The following is a 15,071-nucleotide window of genomic DNA, read 5'->3' as shown; positions in this document are numbered from 1 at the left end:
ATAATTTGAAATATTTTGACTCGACTCGATCGAATGTTCACTCAAGTTTGTTTGTAAAAATTTGACTGGGTAAAGTACATAAATGATCACTAAACTAATCTGAAATGTTTGTTTTAGTCACTAAACTTTCAAAAATTATAAAAGAGACATTAAATTTTTGATTTTGTCATAAAATTGGTATCATGTGATTAATTGTAGTTAATTATTGTTAAACGGGATAATGTGATAATAAAATTTAAACAAAAATATATCGATTTTTCAATATTAACTAAAACTTTATTTTTATTTAGATACTTTTCTAATATTTTTAGATAAAAATTCTAAAAAAGTTTTAAAAAATTAAAATTTATAAAAAAACCGTATTTTTTTAAAACTATAATTTTGAGAAAGGTTTACAAATCTTGAAATTTAATAATCAGTATTTTGTATTTCTTTTGATAATAACAAAGTTGTTCTTGTCTTCTTTGATTTTTTTTATTTTATAAAAATTATAGTGTTTTCAAACATTTAACTGAAGATCATGATTAGAAATGAAACATTTAGTGTCTTTTTGTGTTAAATCATTTTATAATTTTTAAAAGTTTAGTATCCAAAGATATCATTTTACCATAATTTAGTTTGTAGTCATTTGTGTATTTCGTTCTTTTTAATTCAGTGACCTGTTATAACTATTAGAATGTTTTTTGAGTAGTTTGTTAACATACGCATAAATTAGTGACCTGAAGTATATTTTACCCTTAAAAATAGTTGAGGCCTTGTGGGCTTATGTTGCCTTTTATTAGGCCGTGGACTCTATTTTGACCCGAGTCTTCCCTATTGTCGCAAACTCGTTTCCTTGTTCCATCGGTTCCGGCGAGAAACCACGGAAATAAACTAACCACCGATCGCCTGTTTATGGAGCTTTACGAGTTTTCGTTTTCAAGCTTTGTACAGACTACAGTTACATGATTTACGGTGATTATTTTCTCTGCAGTAAGTGAACGTACATCGCTTGTTGATTTTTCAATTTTTTTTTTAGAGTTTTGAAGATTTTTTTGGTTTTTTTTAATTACCCTATTGAGCCCATTTTAGGTTAATTCTATTGAAATTAGGTTAAAATGTCCCATTTGTTTCGGCATAGAACCTAACTTTATTATTTATTTGTGTTTTGGTACATTTTGTTAGGAATCTTGTCAGAAAGCAGATCCGAAATGCATTATTAAGTTCTATATTAGTATAGAAGTTGACTTGAGATTGAAATCTGATCAATTATACCTAGTTGTAAAAATTTAGAAAAGGGACAAAAGTGAAGAAACTTTGAGGGGCATTCCGAGAATTGAACTCAGGACGTCTCGCACCCGAAGAGAATCATACCACTAGACCAAATGCCCATTCCTTGATAATAATAGTGATTAGGTTTTTGGTATCATGTATTTTTTTCAGATCCTGATTTTTTTGATGAGTGGATGCTAGCCTTGTCAGCATGTCGTTCTGATGTTTGAATACTAACTTGGGGTTTAAGAAAATGAGGTTATTAGATGATTAGGGGGTGAGTTATTGAATGATAGGTAAAGTGTTGTATCCTGATAACCTTTTATTTCTGGAACTTTGCATATTGAATGCTTGGATATTCTTTTTGATGCAAGCATTGTAGATGGTATCTACTTTAGTCTTTAGCTGCTAAAGCCATTTGGTTATTCTTCTAAGGATCCAAAACGAATCCGGCATTGACCAAGCTTGGTACCATTGTTCACCACTTTGTTTACTTACTGCACAAGAGAGAAGAAAATTGGATGTTGTGACGATAAAAAACCGGACATTTGGCTTTCTTGTTGACTAGTTTTTCTTTCTGTAAACATTTATTTAATCCTGCTCCTTAAATGTCGGTTCCTTACACGCTTATGTGATGGCTTTTTGTTTTATCTGAAAACTTTGAGATCACAAGCAGTAAGAATAGCTGCTCAATATAGGTTATTTCTTATTTAATTAACTTTTGCAACTCACTGTATATACTCTTGTCAGAAAACAATTAAGACTGAAAAATGACTTTGATCCAGACTGCTCTTGCCTAGAGAAAAGTAAAAATGAAAGAGGGGCATTCCGAGAATCGAACTCGGGACCTCTCGCACCCAAAGCGAGAATCATACCACTAGACCAAATGCCCAATTTGCTGCCTGTAAAGTTGATAACATCTATAGGTGGCAAATTTTCAATAGTAGTGCATTCTTTCTAGGTGGCAAATTTTCAATAGTAGTGCATTCTTTCTTTCTTTTTTATTGATGAATCTCTGATCAACTCAATTGTTTGTGAGCTATTTTGTGTATTTAAAATATGTGCATTCTGAAAATTGAACTCATGGCCTCACACACCTGAAGCAAGAATCATACCACTACCAAATGCCCTATTTCTAAAACGTGCAATGTCTGGTTTCTAATTATCAATCCTTTTCTCCTAGAACTCCTGTTAATTTTCAGTAGAGACCAACGTCTGCCACTCTTACATTTTATATGGTACAGTGTATTGTTGCCTAGGTGAAACTGGATGCTGGTGGCTGACACCAGGTTGTAGCTTTTATCTATATTGAGATTCCAGTCATACTGGCTAGGCAGGGTATGAATACACTAGAAGGCAAAACATCTATTGTTTATTATGCTCTTAGATTTTAGACTGTTCTGAAATTTTCTTCAAAACAAAATTATATAACAATTTGGCAGCTATGTAGAAACCCAGTCACACTATGTAATGTTCTAATAAACTTTTCCCGAGCTGTATGTGAACATCTTTAGATATACGTTACTTGGATTTGGATATGGGCATGCGTCTAACATGGATATGTTATTTTTATTTTGTTCCTCTGTTGGGAAGAAAAAGCTTCTGAAAAAGCTTCAATGTTATTTTAGTTTTAGAGTTGTACTACCTGCAAAAACAATAGAATTGTACTCGGGAACTCTCACACCCTAAGCAAGAATCATACCATTAGACCAAATATCCTGTTTTACTGTCAACCATGTTCTACACTTATTTATTAGCATTTTTTAAAGGAATCTTGTCAGAAAACAGATCTGAATTCCATTATTAAGTTGTATACTAGTATGGAAGTTGACTTGACTGAGGTTGGAATCTAATCTTTTATTTCAAGTTGTAAACAATTTAGAAAAGGGGAAAAAGAAATGAATTTGGGGGGCATTCCGAGAATCAAACTCGGGACCTCTCGCACCCAAAGCGAGAATCATACCACTAGACCAAATGCCCACACTTTGAAGTTGTTCATGATTGTGATATGTTTTGATGAGTGGATGCTAGCCTTGTCAGCATGTTCTGATATTTGAGTACTAATTTGGTGCTTAAGCTAATGGTTAAAGATGAGCTTATTGGATGATTAGGGATTTAGCTGCTAAAGCCATTTGGTTATTCTTCTAAGGATCCAAAACGAATCCGGCATTGACCAAGCTTGGTACCATTGTTCACCACTTTGTTTACTCACTGCACAAGAGAAGAAAATTGGATGTTGTGACGATAAAAAACCGGACATTTGGCTTTCTTGTTGACTAGTTTTTCTTTCTGTAAACATTTATTTAATCCTGCTCCTTAAATGTCGGTTCCTTACACGCTTATGTGATGGCTTTTTGTTTTATCTGAAAACTTTGAGATCACAAGCAGTAAGAATAGCTGCTCAATATAGGTTATTTCTTATTTAATTAACTTTTGCAACTCACTGTATATACTCTTGTCAGAAAACAATTAAGACTGAAAAATGACTTTGATCCAGACTGCTCTTGCATAGAGAAAAGTAAAAATGAAAGAGGGGCATTCCGAGAATCGAACTCGGGACCTCTCACACCCAAAGCAAGAATCATACCAATAGACCAAATGTCCAATTTGTTGCCAGTGAGGTTGATAACATCTATATGTGGAAAATTTTCAATAGTAGTGCATTCTTTCTTTTTTTTATTGATGAATCTCTGATCAATTCAATTATTTGTGAGCTATTTTGTGTATTTAAAATATGTGCATTCTGAAAATTGAACTCACGGCCTCACACACCTGAAGCATGAATCATACCACTACCAAATGCCCTATTTCTCAAACGTGCAATGTCTGGTTTCTAATTATCAATCCTTTTCTTCTAGAACTCCTGTTAATTTTCAGTAGAGACCAACGTCTGCCACTCTTACATTTTATATGGTACAGTGTATTGTTGCCTAGGTGAAACTGGATGCTGGTGGCTGACACCAGGTTGTAGCTTTTATCTATATTGAGATTCCAGTCATACTGTTTAGTTCAGAGTATGAATACACTAGAAGGCTTAAACACTATTGTGTATTATGCTCTTAGATTTTAGACTGTTCTGAATTTTTCTTCAAAATGGTTAAAGAAAAAAACAAAATTGCATAACAATTTGGCACCTGTGTAGAAACCCAGTCACACTATGTAATGTTCTAATAAACTTTTCCCGAGCTGTATGTCAACATCTTTTGATATACGTTACTTGGATTTGGATATGGGCATGAGTCTAACATGGATATGTTCTTTTTATTTTGTTCCTCTGTTGGGAAGAAAAAGCTTCTGAAAAAGCTTCAATGTTATTTTAGTTTTAGAGTTGTACTACCTGCAAAAACAATAGAATTGTACTTGGGAACTCTCACACCCTAAGCAAGAATCATACCATTAGACCAAATATCCTGTTTTACTATTGTAGACACTCATTTTCGTCCGAATTTGGGCGTTTAACCACGACTTTAATTTTTATATCATTTTAGGATGGACTCGACTTCGCGACGAATGAGTCATCCGCAACCCCATTCGACAGGGAGTTATTCTATTCAATCTTCATCTCCACCAGACGAAAATTTGTGTCTTTTTGTCTTTGTCCTATTTTTCGTTCCACGAAAAAGGACAAAGAAGGGCAGCTGTAGACACTCATTTTCGTCCGAATTTGGGCGTTTTATTTATTTATTTTTATTATAGTAATATAGTATAATTTTTGAAAATGTTTTTGAAAAATATATTTTTGAAATATGTATTATATAGTTTTTTTTAAAACGTTTTTGAAAACTTATATACAATATATAAGTTTTAAAACATTTTGAAAATTATGTAGTATATAGTTTTGAAATCATTTTGAAAATATAATATATATTTTTAAAAACATTTTTGGAAAATTTATATAATATATAGTTTTAACAAAACATTTTGGAAAACTTATATAATATTTTTAAAATCATTTTTGAAAACTATATAATATATAGTTTTGAAAATGTTTTTAGATATAATATATAATTTAAAAAATATTTTTTTGAAACATATATATTATATAATCTATATGATTATTATTATTAATATTTATTTTATTTTATTTTATTTCATTTCAATTCATTTTATTAATTTAATTTCATTTATTATTATTTTTTGTCAGGGTCCAAACGGGGTCCAAAAACAAAGACTGGGCCTAAACCAGCCCAGCAGCATGTTAGGTTTCATATCCAGTTTCAACCAAGGCGCCGCACGACCCGGGCAATCAAAAGCCATGCGAAACAGACGGGCAACAGTGCCAACGACGGCCGAGATCCCCGGGACTGACCCATCCCGGGGTGACCGATCACGAGCGCCCCTATTTCGGGACCACAACGGCCGGTGGAGGCCTATAAATACCAACCAGAACACTATCAGGGAAAGGGGGGACGACCATCAAAGATCACAGCCAACAAACGAAACCGTAAAACACATCATCGGAGAGAACACAGAACCGAGGGAAAACGAACGAAGAAGAAATCCATCTCAACATATCAGAAAAAAAACAACAATCAACCATTACCAAGCCACCACAGACCCACAAACGGCCAACAGTAAACCAGAGAGTCATTATCACAAGACAGTAAATCACGAAACAACAAAGACAGAAGTCAAACACAGTACAAAAAACCCAAAAAACGGAGACTTTCGAATCCGAAAGTAAAAATAACAAAGTCCAAAACTTTGTTGCGTGGAAGAATACCGAAAGCCACCCGGAGCGGCGTCGGAGAAGCGAGCCGTCACCGAAGAAGGTAAAAAGCCAAAGGATTATTTTCAGATCTACGTTTACTGGGGCTTGTTTCGGGGATTTAGAGGTCGGTTTTGGGTTTACGGGGTGGAGATGAGCATTTTGAGGCTAGGTATGTCTTTTCGGCCACCACCGCCGGCGACCGGCGCGACGGAGAGAACCCCAGATGGCGGTTGGATTTTGGCCTAAGCATGAGAGGTTGAGAGAGTTCTCAACTCTCTCTCTCTCTTCAGATATAAAAAATGTGGAAAATGAAAGGGTATAGGCCGTTTTGGCCGTGGAAGTATTCATTTATATACATTACGAAACGGCACCGTTTTATCAAGGGTCTTCTGTGCATTTTTGCGCCTGGGTAAACTGTTCTATTGGTGTCTGTAAGTTGTAAATCTTCTTTTTTTGGTCACTAAAGTGAAATTTTATATACTTTCGATTTGGGGCGTCTAATTTTATTATGTTTACCATTGGATCATTACATTACATATATATATATTTTTATTTTTTATTCCTTTATTATTACTATTACCGTTATATACTTATATATATTTTTATTTTTTTTATTTTATCTTTATTGTATTCCTTTTTTAGTTTTTATTTATTATTTATTTTTTTATTTATATTTTTTTCTTTATTATATTTATCCTAATTATCTTCATTTTTTTCATCTTATCTTATTTATTCCATTTGTTTTTTAACTGATTTTTAACCTATTTTATCTTATTCATTTTCACCACTTTTTTCCCTTCTAACAAGTGTCATGACTTTTTAAGGGTACGTTTTCAAATCAATCAAAGGTAAGCAATTCGAATCAGGTAATTTTAATTTTAATTTAAATTTCAAATTTTCGCTATTTAAGACAACCGATAAATTAATTGGTACCGAAAGGGCGGTTCAAGGGTGCTAATCCTTCCTTGACCGTAACCGACTCCCGAACCCGACACGTTTCTGGTACAACGCAGATCATGTAAGATGGTGTCCGACCCACCTAAATTCGTTTTAAAGTGGTCGGTGGCGACTCCAATTCACATTTTTCAAGTCCAAGCCCAATTCCGAAGCCCAACCGAAAGACGATTGCGACAACTGTCAACCATGTTCTACATTTATTTATTAGCATTTTTTAAAAGGAATCTTGTCAGAAAACAAATCTGAATTCCATTATTAAGTTGTATAATAGTATAGAAGTTGACTTGAGGTTGGAATCTGATCATTTATTTCAAGTTGTAAACAATTTAGAAAAGGCGAAAAAGAAAGGAATTTGGGGGGCAATCCGAGAATCAAACTCGGGACCTCTCGCACCCAAATCGAGAATCATACCACTAGACCAAATGCCCACTCTTTGATGTTGTTCATGATTGTGATATGTTTTGATGAGTTTGATGCTAGCCTTGTCAGCATGTTGTTCTGATGTTTGAATACTAACACTGTGCTTAAGCTAATGGTTAAATATGAGCTTTTTGGATGATTAGGGAGTTATTGAATGATTGGTAAGTGTTGTGTCCTGATAACCTTTTATTTCAGGGACTTTGCATACTGAATGCTTAAATATTATTTTGATGCAAGCAGTGTAGGTGATATCCAGTTTAGTCATTAGTTGCTAAAGCCATTTGGTTATTCCACTAAGGATCCGAAACAAATCTGACATTGATCAAGCTTTCTACCTTTGTTCACCTCTTTGTTTAGTGTAGTCACTGCAAAAAAGAGAAGAACAATAAATTTTGTGTTGATAAAAAACAGGACATTTTGCTTTCTCGTTAACTAGTTTTTATTTCATGCCGATTGTTTACACGCTTGTGTGATGCCTTTTCTTTTATCTGATAACTTTAAGATCACAAGCAGGAAGAATGGCTGTTCAATATAGTTTATTGCTTATTTAAGTAACTTTTCCAACTCATTGTATATAGTCTTGTCAGAAAACAATTAGTACTTTGAAAAATGACATTGGTCCAGATTCCTCTTGCCTAATGGTTTCAAATGGCAATGCAAGATAAAAAGAAAAAATGAGGGGCATTCCGAGAATCGAACTCGGGACCTCTCGCACCCAAAGCGAGAATCATACCACTATACCAAATGCCCAATTAGTTTTTTTATGATGATAACATTAATAGGTGGCTAATATTTAAGAATAATGCATACTTTGTATATCTATAAATCCCTGAGCAATTAAATCTGTTCGTGAGCTGTCTTGTTTGTTTAAAAAAATGTGCATTGCACTAAGTTGGAATCTGTATTGGGATTAACACCGGGTTGGGGCTTTTAAAATTGCATTAACACCAGGGTGTGAGCTATTTTGCCATTTGAAAAGGCATTCGGCTATAGGTTTTATTGGGGCATTCTGAGATTTGAACTTAGGACCTCTCACACCCGAAGCAAGGATCATACTACTATATCAAATGCCTTATTTCTGAAATATACAAAACAATGCCTGGTTTCTAGTTATCGATCCTGTTCTCCAAGAACTCCTTTTAATTTTCACTGGAGACCAACATCTGTCACTCTTTACATTTTATCTAGAACAGTGTATTGTTGCCTGTTGAGAATTAAGATCAAATGAATAACATCTGATATTACTATTATGCTTCACGTGCAACTACATCACAACCAGCTTATATAGCTGCTATGACTTCAAGCTTACTCAATCTTTTAGCTTCCTATAACAACATTCATAACAGAATCCAAAACGTCCCTATCCTTAACAACCATAACAACTCACACACACACTCAATGCACACATTAACAGTGCATGCACACATTACACGTTAACAATGCATATTCTAGAATGCAAATGTATATTCCGGAATGTATATTCCATAATGCATATTCCAATATTCTCCCTACTCTTTTCCTTCTCCTTGAGTAAATGAGAAAATTTGCACTTTGGGTCGAAATTGCTCAAACGAATATTTGGACAATGATTTAGTAAATCATCCGTTCTAGTTGAATCGAAAGTGCGATGCTTCCTTCCGTTCTAATTGAATCGAACGTGCGATGCTTCCTTCCGTTCTTCTTGAATCGAAAGTGCGATGCCTCCCTTCGTTCTACTATAGACGAGAATCAAAAGTGCGATGCTTCCCTTCGTTCTACTTTATTCACCTTTATTTTCTTCCTTCTTCATCCTTTTACCCAATGTGCCTTTAGATTTTCTGTGAAGCTTTCAAGTCCCATGATTTCTTTGGAGAAAAAGTAACAAATGATGAAAAGATACCACAACAATAAGTTGTTTTTAAACAGACCATGACTATTGAAGAGATCACCAAAACAATACCATTGTTCTCAACCAAATTAACTCGCTTATACCAATGAACAAGTATTCAGCCAACCATCAGCAGTAACCAATTCAGTAAAGTCAACAGAACAAGACTCAGAAGGAGGAGTATGCACGTCTATGCAACAACTAAATCACTACATCAGAATTCTCACATGTTGCTACTCTGCTCAAACTCACACTAACTTTGATTTCTTGCTTGAATAACGTCCCAAATGCAAGAATCCAATCACCAAACCAGATTTGATTAACCATTGTGAATCACCAACACAAAACTAATCTCAATAAAGCATAAGCAGTAGACAGACAACAACTGATATTCCAAAATCAATTACCATCTAAAACTAAGAAATGATAGTGACTGAGACATGAATCAGTAATCAAACACGAATGATAGAGGAGGCAGCATCCATTTAGATAGAACCTGAAAAACAAACTCAACATATCTCATTGTAGAATTGCAACAGTCGCCAGAAAACATGAAGCGATGACGATGAAACTCTGACGTAGCAAACCATCAAATTTGTAACACTGCCAATGAACAACCAACTGGCGTCAAGGAACCAGATTCAGATATGAGATTCTGATATGAAATAGAGGAAGTTCGACTGGTGAATCGACGAAGATAACAAACAATTGGAGATCCGATGAACCCGAAAAACAGACAAGATATTTGAGAGCAATTTTGCAGCAGTGATGACAAAGGCATCATCAACAAGAGCGGCAAGAGAATAGCAGGTGGATACGATCATTAACAGCGCTGGAAACAGTCACAATAGCACCAACGAATTCCAAGCAGCGGGAGAAAACATTGTCACTACCGAACTCTCACAAACAAAACGTCGAACAGGTAGTAGATGATTCCAAATAAGATCATAAATGATAAATGCACGACAGAGCCATCATTGTTTAACTCAAAATTCTTCAATACTTATGTTAAAGAAAAACTGGTGATAAAAGAAACAATCACCTCATGATGCGATACTTGCGGCAGAAAAAGAAGAAGAAACAGGTGGTGCTAGCGATGACAGCAACATCATTCAATGAAGAGCAGAAGATGAAGAAAAACACGGATGAAGAAAAACAACTTGAAAAAAGGTAATGGAGATAACAGTGGCGAAAGAAAGGTGCGGCGGAAGAAAGGCTTCAGGATCTTTAGCAACTGATACCATGTTGAGAATTAAGATCAAATGAATAACATCTGATATTACTATTATGCTTCACGTGCAACTACATCACAACCAGCTTATATAGTAGCTATGACTTCAAGCTTACTCAATCTCTTAGCTTCCTATAACAACATTCATAACAGAATCCAAAACGTCCCTATCCTTAACAACCATAACAACTCACATACACACTCAATGCACACATTAATAGTGCATGCACACATTACACGTTAACAATGCATATTCTAGAATGCAAATGTATATTCCGGAATGTATATTCCAGAATGCATATTCCAATATTGCCTACATGAGATTGGATGCTGGTGGCTTTTAAAATCACATTAACATATAACATCAGGTTGTGGCTGTTTTCTAAATTGTGATTCCATTTGATACTTGTTAGTTCAGAATATGAATACACTAGAAGGCAAAACATCTATTGTTTATGATTTTCCTAAAATTTAATAATTTCTTTTAACCAATTAAGTGTTTGACTGCTAAATAGACAGTTTATAAGTTTATTATGCTCTTAGATTTTAGACTGTTTTGCATTTAAAAACAAAAATTACATAACGATTAGGCAGCTATGCAGAAACCCAGTCATTTTGTGTAATGTTCTTAAAATCTTTTCCCGGATATGGGTGTGTACGTGTTTGACATGGATTCGTTCTTTCTATTTCATTCCCCCTTAGGCAGAAATAGTTTCAATGTAGAACATCACTACAGAATTTTTCTGTTCTTTTAATGACTGTTTGAGCATATGGTTAGGTTAATTCTTATGAAATTAGGTTAAAATGGGGCATTCTGAGAATTGAACTGGGAACCTCTCGCACACGAAGCGAGAATCATACCACTAGACCAAATGCCCATTCTTTAATGCTGATCATGGCTAGGTTTTAACTATTTTATATGTTATTCATGGTCGTGATATATTTTTGATGAGTAGATGCTAGCCTTGTCAGCATGTTCTGCTGTTTGAATAGTAACTTGGTGCTTAAGGTAGATGAGCTTATTGGATGATTAGGGAGTCATTGAATGATCGGTAGGTGGCGTGCCCTAATAACCTTTTATTTCTGGGACTTTGCATTCTGAATGCTGGATTATTATTTTGCTGCAAGCAATGTAGGTGATATCTAGTTTAGTCTTTAGCTGCTAATGCCATTTGATTATTCTACTAAGCATCCGACACTGACGAAGCTTTGTTCCTTTGCTCACCACTTCTCAAAAGAGAAGAAAATTAGATTTTGTATCGATCGAAGACTGGACATTTGGCTTTCTCATTAACTAGTTTTCCTTTCTGTAATCATTTATTTAAGCCTGCTCCTCAAATGCCGGTTCCATACACGCTTATGTGATGCCTTTTATTTAATCTGAAAACTTTGAGATCACAAGCAAGAAGAATAGCTGCTCAACATAGGTGATTGCATATTTAATTAACTTATGCAACTCATTATTTATAGTCTTGTCAGAAAACAATTAGTACTTTGAAAAATGACTTGGGTCCAGATTCCTCTTGCCAAATAGAAAAAGAGAAAAAAAATAAAGGATGGGCATATACTCAGGACCTCTCACACCCAAAGCAATCATACCACTAGACCAAATGCCCAATTTATTGCATATACTGTTATAAATATCTCTAGGTGGCTAATTTTGAAGAATATTGTGTACTTTCTTTGTTTATTGATGAATCTCTGACCAACTAAATTGTTTGTGGGCTATTTTGTTTATCGAAATGCAGTTAACTTTGAATCTGTCTTGAACTTGGGCTAAAGGGCACCGAGGCATTCCGAGAATCAAACTCAGGACCTCTCGCACCGGAAGCAAGAATCAAACCAATAGACCAAATGCCCTATTTCTGTAATGTATAATGTCTGGTTTTTAGTTATTAATCCTTTTCTCCTAGAACTACTGTTAATTTTCACTAGAGACCAAAGTTTGCCACTCTTACTTTTCATGTGGTACAGTCTTTCGGACTGCAAAAGAGTGGCATAGTGGTGCTGCGGTGACTATTACTGGGTAGCAGCGACACCCGCCACCAGTGAAAGACCTCAGTAGCGGGGTGAACAAATTTCACATCAACAAGTTCCCAAGACCTTTAGGTTGAAGAGAGGAAGGAGATTATGAAAAGTGCAAGTGATGAACAATTGGAATTCTTAATTTTAGTTCAACTCTCATGCATATGCAGTGAAGAACAAATCAAACTTTCTTATCTTTTTTAATCTGGAAATTAGAAGAATAGTTTGGTAACCTTGAGAGGAGCGTCCGGTGAGTAAGACTGCGGCATAGGGGTTAGGTGAATGGTTGAGTAATTTTGAGTTTGGAAATTTAGGGTCAATGAATTTGTTGTGTAATGGGAAAAAATCAGATACTTTTTTAGTAGAAATGAAGGGTCCCCTCATTTCACTAGTGATTAGAAGTGATTAGTTACCAAACTGTAAAAAGCTAGACCCTTGGACCGTAAGTAATAAGATACCGTTCAAATTAAATTTAGAGTTTGAGTTCGAGTTTAAGTCTCGCAAATGAAAAGTGAAAATGATAAAAGAATTTTTGGCGCATTTAATTGTCGGATCTAGTTTAACTCCTAAAATAATTAGAATCTATATAATTATCGAATATTTTTATTGAATTGAATAGATATTGTTTTTTTTTTTCAGAGGATTTGGGTTCAAATAATTTCGTCTACGAGATATATGTTCGTTGTCGATAAGTTAAAAAAATTAAATATATATTATCTTATAATCATCACAGATATTCAAAAAAAATCTTTAGTTTGAAAAATATAATGATAATTTTTTTCAATATATAAAATTGTCTAAAAAAATTTGAAGGGAAATGTTCGCTTTTTATATCTAGTTATGATATTTTATTTTTTTAATAAAATTTCTAATTATTTTTAATTCTTAAAATTCTCAAATCGAATATAACTATACTTAAATAAATTAGAATTTACAAAATTTAAAATGTCAACCAAATAAAGATTATTTAAATTTTTCTAACGTCAAATTTTAATTTAAAAATAAAAATAAAAAGGATTATGGATATCCTATTAACTATACTATTCTTAATAAACATATTATTTTTTAATTATGTATCTAACAGATTAGTTGTAGATGATGACCATGAAATGATGATTGTCGGCCAATTAATAAGGACCTTGAAGTGACATTAATCATGACAAATCAAAATACAAAAAAATAGTATCATTTAATATTTGAACTTGATAATTTCTTTCAAATTAGTGCATGAGTTTTAATTTAGTTTACATCAGTCTTTAAACTTAGTATTTTATTTATTTTAGTCCTTTTAAATAATGTGAAAAAAATCCAGAAACTAAATTAAAAAATAATCAAATTTAAGGGTTAAATTATTTTATTCCAGAAAAATGAAAATGAAGTAACGAGGAATCCAGATGGGCAGGCATTTTCATGATTAAATTCTTGCTACTCAATAACCTTAGGTCCACTCCTTTCAGCCAAAAGCAAATGCTCTAAAAGAATTGATTTATTTTATTTTTTTAAATTTTTTTATTATATAAATAAATTTGATCCTTTAACACATATATATTATTAGTTTTACCCGTATTCATTTTATAATTAAATTTATTTTTAATCTTTCAGAAAGAATTAAATCACTTGCTAGTAAAATAATGACTGTAATAATAAATTTTAAACTATTTGAAGTGACAACTCATGTTGTAATCTTTGTATTGTGTGTCAATATAAAACAACTCGATTATTTTTGAAAGGGTTGAGTGTCATATTTAGAGATAACATAGGTGGAGTTTGATTGAGTTTTTGATTTATTTAAATTCGATCCAAATATTATATCCTGCATCCATCACTTGAAATCCTGTCGCACACATATTTGAAAATGTTTTATTCGACTCAAAATTTAATTCAATTTTTAAAATAAAAATTCACTTAAAAACTTTATTTGGTGAATAAGGACCGTATTAATATATATATATATATATATATATATATAGATAAAGAATTATTACAATTATCTCTAAACATGAGGGATAATTATATTATTATCTTGAGTTGGGTCGAATCAATAATTGTTCATCTTAAACTCAAACTTGACTCATTTTGAAACAAAATTTTCAATAAAATAATAATCTTACAAAATTAGAGCGGATCGAAACCCATTGGATCTGGATCTCATATCTATCCCTGATCATATTTAAATCTTTTAGAATGTTTGAAAGTGAAATTTAATTAATAAAAAGGCCAAAACATCAAAATGTGTAAAATTGAGGACTAATTATTATTATACCTTTCAAAATTTTATTCTTTAGAGGGTAAACTATGAGTTTAGTCACCTAACTATCTCTTTAGTTTTGTTTCGATCACTTCACTATTACTTTTTTCAAAATCATACATAATGTTACGTTTTGATTTCATTTTGGTCCACATGCGATTAAAATATAAAGATAACTGTTGAAATGATAATTTTTAATTTTTCAATGATCACCGTTATATTTTTAAAGTCCGGTGATCAATATATGATTTAAAAAAATAATAATTAAATAGTCTCAACGAAACTAAAGTGATAGATGAATAACTAAATACTTAAGTAATAATTAAATAACTAAATACTTGGTTTGACCCTTCTCTATAAT

At 33.1% G+C, this 15,071-nt stretch overlaps 3 non-coding genes across 3 annotated transcripts; all 3 read right to left on the bottom strand.

Annotated features, from left to right (window-relative positions):
* Positions 1-2,071: 2,071 nt before the first annotated feature.
* On the bottom strand, positions 2,072-2,143 carry TRNAP-UGG. Its single transcript has one exon. It is a non-coding gene; the product is annotated as a tRNA-Pro (tRNA).
* Positions 2,144-3,159: 1,016 nt separating this feature from the next.
* TRNAP-UGG lies at positions 3,160-3,231 on the bottom strand. The gene has a single exon. It is a non-coding gene; the product is annotated as a tRNA-Pro (tRNA).
* A 4,786-nt stretch (positions 3,232-8,017) lies between these two features.
* Positions 8,018-8,089, bottom strand: TRNAP-UGG. The gene has a single exon. It is a non-coding gene; the product is annotated as a tRNA-Pro (tRNA).
* Between the last annotated feature and the right edge of the window lie 6,982 nt (positions 8,090-15,071).

The sequence above is a fragment of the Hibiscus syriacus genome, unplaced genomic scaffold (assembly GCF_006381635.1).
Source record: "Hibiscus syriacus cultivar Baekdansim isolate YM2019G1 unplaced genomic scaffold, ASM638163v2 tig00116944_pilon, whole genome shotgun sequence".
In the NCBI taxonomy this organism is placed as follows: Eukaryota; Viridiplantae; Streptophyta; class Magnoliopsida; order Malvales; family Malvaceae; genus Hibiscus; species Hibiscus syriacus.
This window is presented reverse-complemented; position numbering and strand designations above follow the sequence as displayed.